General features: G+C 26.0%; 1 long non-coding RNA gene across 1 annotated transcript; it reads right to left on the bottom strand.

Moving 5' to 3' along the window:
• Positions 1-508: 508 nt before the first annotated feature.
• LOC124419318 lies at positions 509-6,183 on the bottom strand. Its single transcript, XR_006940481.1, has 3 exons — positions 5,599-6,183; positions 4,781-4,783; positions 509-520 (listed from the first exon to the last, which is right to left on the bottom strand). It is a non-coding gene; the product is annotated as an uncharacterized LOC124419318 (long non-coding RNA).

The raw sequence follows: 6,183 nt of genomic DNA, 5'->3' as shown, positions 1-6,183 counted from the left end.
GAAAATTTGTAATTCTTTTTATGTTTATTTTTTTGGTTTAATTTGTGGAAGTCAGTGGCATATTAATGAACGATTGTGGCAACTTTGTAAAATATAATTTGAGATTGTTAAGATGAGCCACTAACGATTCAAAATAAAATTGTTTATTTATTTTGGGAATTATTTGATTTACTAAATCTTGTGATAGGTTTAGTTTGTATTGTTTAATGACCAGCAAAAATTAGTCCTAACTTTCTAAAAAGGATTACTAAAATACTTTTACACCATAAGCTATTTTATAGATTGTCTACAGACTGGTCTTCAGATTAGTCATTTGACAAGTTTAAAGATTCGTCTAGCCTCCAGACTAGTATTTTGACATGTTCATTGACTATTATCTATTGATCAGTCTATAGATTATAATTACATAGGCCTACAAAATTTTAATCCAGTGACTAAAGAAAACTTCTCGAAAGGATTGAATGGACTTTCTTATGATATACAACATTTTATGAATAAAGTTGTCTTTGAGCAGATATAACTCAAAATTTCAAAAAATTTCAGATGTAATGAAAAAAATTTTGAATTCAGATTCTGATTCTTGACCTGTGTTATTGATTTGTTTATCGACTCATTTGTGGATTAATCTGATCCATGATAAGTATATATCATGGATTAGTCTATTTTTTTTAATTAGTCTATTGACCATTCTACGTATAATCGAATGCTCTAAGGATTAGTTTATGAATAAGTCTAATACTGAATACTTCGTGGTGTACGGTGGTATTATTTAAAAGTACTGAAACTGTACAATAGGGTGTTCCGTTGAACACTTCTTTTGGAGAACTGATCTTCAAAAGTTCCCTAATTTTGAATTAAACAAATTGTGAAACTGATTATCAAAAAAATGAAAAATCATCTCAAAATTAGGAAAATTTTGAGGTCCATTTCATTTCATTTCATTTTTTGAGTATTAAGAGTGGCAGTATGATTAGGATAATATCTTGGCGATCCACATTTATTGATTATTAGTAAATTAATAAGATTGTTTTGTGAAAGGTTTCAAGTAAAATTGGAATTGGAAAAGGATTTTGTTTTAATGAAAACTGTTTATTAAATGATCTACAGAAAAATAATCTTTCGATCAACTTCTTCTCATCTTTGGGACAAGTTATTTACTACAACAAAAACAAGGGTTTATAAAAAACAAAAATTGACAAAATGGATCCGAAAAATATACTCCTTCTTTCGAGGAATAAATTGATTTGGATAGAATCTTGAATAATTAGCCCATAGTGTACTTATATGCTGACCACTTTTTTCTTTACATGTATCTCATATCACCATAGTGGACACAGGTATATCCTCAATGATGATAGTACATGCATATCTTTTTTACATAAATTAATGAAGTCAAACTTATTTTTATTATTATCAAGAGACACTGCAGTTGCCACTAACAAAGTGAACAAACTAAATTAATTAAAAATTTATCAATTAACAACTAATTGCACTAAATAGTCACTATATTACTCTTATTCCATTAAATCTCCATTAATCGAAATAATTGGTATTAATTACACAACTCAATCAAATCCCTTAATTTTCTTCCTTGTGCATAGCAATCAATAGCTTCCATTTATAATTAAATTACTTCCCTTTGAAAATTTGCTTCCTCAATAGCAAATTAAAAGAAAGATATTGAAAAGAGTAACAAAAAAAAAAAAAATAATAATAATAATAATAATAAGAAAACTGAAAAAATTACATCATTTTAAATTCACTCTAATTTATTCATTAATATTGTATTATGACACGCGATTATGTCAACTTCTTTACAAAATTGTATATTCAATGAAAAATTAATACAAAAATCCCAAAATCAAAACTACAACAGTGAGACGAGTTAAGAAATAAAGAAAGAAAGAGTTTTATGACTAAACGTTAGTCTACAATGATGATGACCCGGTTAAAAGTGATTGTACCACATTTTTTTATTTGTGTTGTATTTCTTTCTTTCTGTCTTTTAAGCCAAATGCTCTTTTACATACGTAAAATGATTTGCAGACATTTGAATAACAAATTAAGTAACGAACTAACCTAACACAATAATCAAAATAATATTAGTAAATTTAAAAAAGAATAACAAAACTAAAAGTCAAAGAATTGAAATCATTGACAATGTAAGAATTTTAATTTGATTAAACATGTGCAGAAAATAAATCTTTAATATTTTTAAACTTTTGCAGTGATTTGTTGTACATACGTTTAATTAAGTACTCGTGTATATCTGAGTGTATTGAATGTGAAAATTTTTGTTATAAAAATAAATAAAAATTACAACTTTCACTTTATAAGGGAGTGTATTGTAGAGTTATTTTGTTTACATTTTAAAATCTTTGTTAACACTCTTTTTGAACAGATGTTTTAAGTGATAGATAATACATATTTTTTTGTGATTTGTTTTAAACAATTTTATATTTTTTTAGTAGTATTTACAAAATTATGTACATGCAAATCAAAAAAATAAATAATTAGTAGATTTTTGAAAGAAGATTCAAATTATATAGGTGTTTAATTAATAATATTTTTGCTCTCTACTAATAACATAATGTACCAAACCTTATTTCTTTTTCATTAACAAGAAAACAACAAACATACAGTTCTTCAATAAGTGCATCTTGTTGTTGTTTTTCTCTTTTCAGGTAAAATTTTCAGAAGTTGTCTTAGATTTCTGCTTATATCTCCGTTATTTATGGACGGATTTTGCTCATTTTGAATTTTATACTTCTCAAAAACATGTCGGAGAAATTTTTTTTCAATTTAGATTCTGAAGATGAACAGACAGATGAACAGAATAGAAAAGCCTACAGGTTGACCAAAAGAACAGTCTATAGATTGATCAATAGAATAGTCTATAGATTGACTAATAGATCAGTCTATAGATCAGACTATATATTGATGTACAAATCAGACTATAGATTAATCTATAGACCAGTTTTAGATTGATCTATAGAGTGGTCTGGTCTGTATTGATCTATATACAGTTTATAGATTGATCAATATACCAGCCATTAGATTAATCAATAAACCATTCCGAAGATTGCTCTATAGATCTGTCTATATCTTGTTTTATATACCAGTCTATAGATTGATCTACAACAAGTCTATATATTGATTTATAGATAAGTACAAAGATTGATATAAAGACAGGTCTATAGATTGATCTATAGACAAGTCTATAGATTGATGTATAGACAAGTCTATAGATTGATGTATAGACAAGTCTATAGATTGATCTATAGACAAGTCTATAGATTGATCTATAGACAAGTTTATAGATTGATCTATAGACAAGTCTATAGATTGATCTATAGATAAGTCTATAGATTGATCTATATATCTATAGATAAGTCTATAGATTGATCTAAGTCTATAGATTGATCTATAGACAAGTCTATAGATTGATCTATAGACAAGTCTATAGATTGATCTATAGACAAGTCTATAGATTGATCTATAGACAAGTCTATAGATTGATCTTAGACATGTCTATAGATTGATCTATAGACAAGTCTATAGATTGATATATAGGCAAGTCTATAGATTGATCTATAGGCAAGTCTATAGATTGATCTATAGACAAGTCTATAGATTGATCTATAGACAAGTATATAGATTGATCTTAGACATGTCTATAGATTGATCTATAGGCAAGTCTATAGATTGATCTATAGGCAAGTCTATAGATTGATTTAGAAGCAAGTCTATAGATAAGTCTATATCTAGATCAATATATAGACTGGTGTTAATAATGATCTATAGACTTGTCTAAAGATTGAACTATAGACAAGTCTATAGAATGGCCTATAAACCAGTCTAAAGATTTCTATGTTTGCTTTCTAAGTCTTTTGTTTCAATCTAATTTAATGTGAGTATTAAATTTTTGTTGTAACGTTTTCGGATTAGAAGATATGACATAAAACAGAAAGTGTTTGGCCATCGAACTCTCATTGAAAAAACCTGTATCTTAATATGACAATGTGGGCGGGCTGTACTTTTAACGTCAAATTAAACGTTAATAAACATATATACGGACGGACAAACGGTGTAACTTAATTCACTCAGATAGTGATACTATACTTATTGGTATAGAGTATAATAAATAAATTGGAAACAGTTTAGATACATTTTCTGCTTACGGCGCCATTTTTATGTTTGCTTTCTTAGTCTTTTGTTTCAGTCTAATTTATACATGTTTGAATGTTTCCTAAGTCTTTTGTTTGAAACTAAATTTTTGGAATTGCAAAGAGAAATGTAAGTTATTTATTTAGTATGCATTTCAAATGAAATATTTAAGTGACAAAATTCAGCACTTATTTTAAATTTCATATCTATTAAAAAAATTAGGTTATGTTTTTTAATTCACAATAATGGTGTCAAAATAATTATTCAAACAATTTTTTATGTTTACTTTTCCACATAAATACATAAGCAATTAACATTTAAATAAATTTTTAAAATATTTTAGCAAACAATTGTAATTGAATGTATTAAAATATTCCACAGTTCGATTAATAATATTAAAAAATTATGAGATACGTGCATACAAACAACAAAATTATGCAAATTTTTACAAGTTTATGAGAAATACACAAATACATACATATGTGCCTAAAAATGAACGTGTTTGTTTGGGAGTGTGGGCCATAATAGTCAAAGAAATACAACAATAAATATTACATAATTTCTAAAACACAAATATACCGTTTGTTACTCATCAAAGCAAAAAAATAAAAACATACTCTCACTTAAAACAACTGTTAGTAATACTCTCGATTTCAAAAGAAAGTAAAAACAAAACAAACATTTCTGTGAAGATACACACACTCAGTTAATATATTAGAGAAAATACTCATATTACTGTTATTACATATAAGCTTTTTTGAGTGATAATGTCATAATAATTGTATTGTAAGAGAGGGAGAGAGTGCGTGAGTATGCACTTGAACTTGTTTTATCACAATAATTGCTCATTGTATTTATGTTGTTAGTGTTGGTAATGTTGGTATTTATGCTTTATATTGTTGTTGTTGATAAAAGATTTTCACTTAAACAAATAAAAGTGTTTTTTAGTTATTTTTGCTTACTGAGTGTCTGAACAATAGCAAAAAAAAAAAACTGATAACAAAATACATATACCAATGTAAATAAATCAATTTATTGTTTTTGTTGTTGTTTAAGACTGTGTGATATTTTTGTTTAATTTGTTGGTCATTGTCACTTTGAATACCAAATATTGTGGGTAAAATTTACAAACTGTAGTTGGTGATTTTTTTTTTTCATTTCATTTATTTATTGTTTAATAAAAGCACATATTTTTTCGGTTGAAATCAGACTTTCACTTCATTTTTTGCATCAAAATATATATATTTTTTATAATTTTTATAGTTTTTTTATAAATTAATTATTTTTTTTGTTGTTTGCTTGTTAATTTCTTAGTAATTTTGTTTTATTTTGCTGTTCTTATTTTTGTTTAATGTATGGGAATTTTTTAAGATTAAATTTTGTTTTCTTTTTATTATTATATTTTTTCATTTGAGCACTTAATTAACTCACCTTCATTTTATATTTGTTTTTAGTTTAATGAGTTTAAAATAATTTGTTACAAACAAATTTAAGTTTAAAATCAAAATTTGGTTTCTTGTTTTTAAGGTTTTAAAACGCGTTGTTAAACACGTCCGTTTAGTTTGGTATCGTATTGACTTTTACTGGCTCAGACCGGCATATGAACGGTGGCTGGCACTCGTTGCTGTTATGGCTGCAGATGTTTTTTTGTTAATTTTGTTTCTTTCTTGAACCTTTCTTAAGCTTATTTTTTTTTTTTTTGTATTTGTTATCGTTTTGAGTATGAGCTATTTTTTTGAGTCGTTTTAACACTTTCTTTTTACTACTTTTTTTCTCGAATAGCAATGGTAACTCTGTTTTAAAAATTTTCCGTTTTTGTTGATTTAATTTACATTTATAGCAATTGTTATTTTGTTATTTTTTGTTTATTTTTTTTGTAATAAATTTCAAAATTTTGTTATTTAATTTAAACTCAACAATTTTGGCTTCGTTGTTACTCGCTTAAAGTCTTAGAAACATTTGTTAGTTTTTCCGCTTTGTAAGCGTCTTTTAAAGAAAATTTGTTTCAAATGCTTC

This window comes from Lucilia cuprina, chromosome 4 (genome assembly GCF_022045245.1).
Source record: "Lucilia cuprina isolate Lc7/37 chromosome 4, ASM2204524v1, whole genome shotgun sequence".
Lineage (NCBI taxonomy): Eukaryota > Metazoa > Arthropoda > Insecta > Diptera > Calliphoridae > Lucilia > Lucilia cuprina.
The sequence above is the reverse complement of the archived record's forward strand: the minus strand, read 5'-3'. Positions and strand labels throughout refer to the sequence as shown.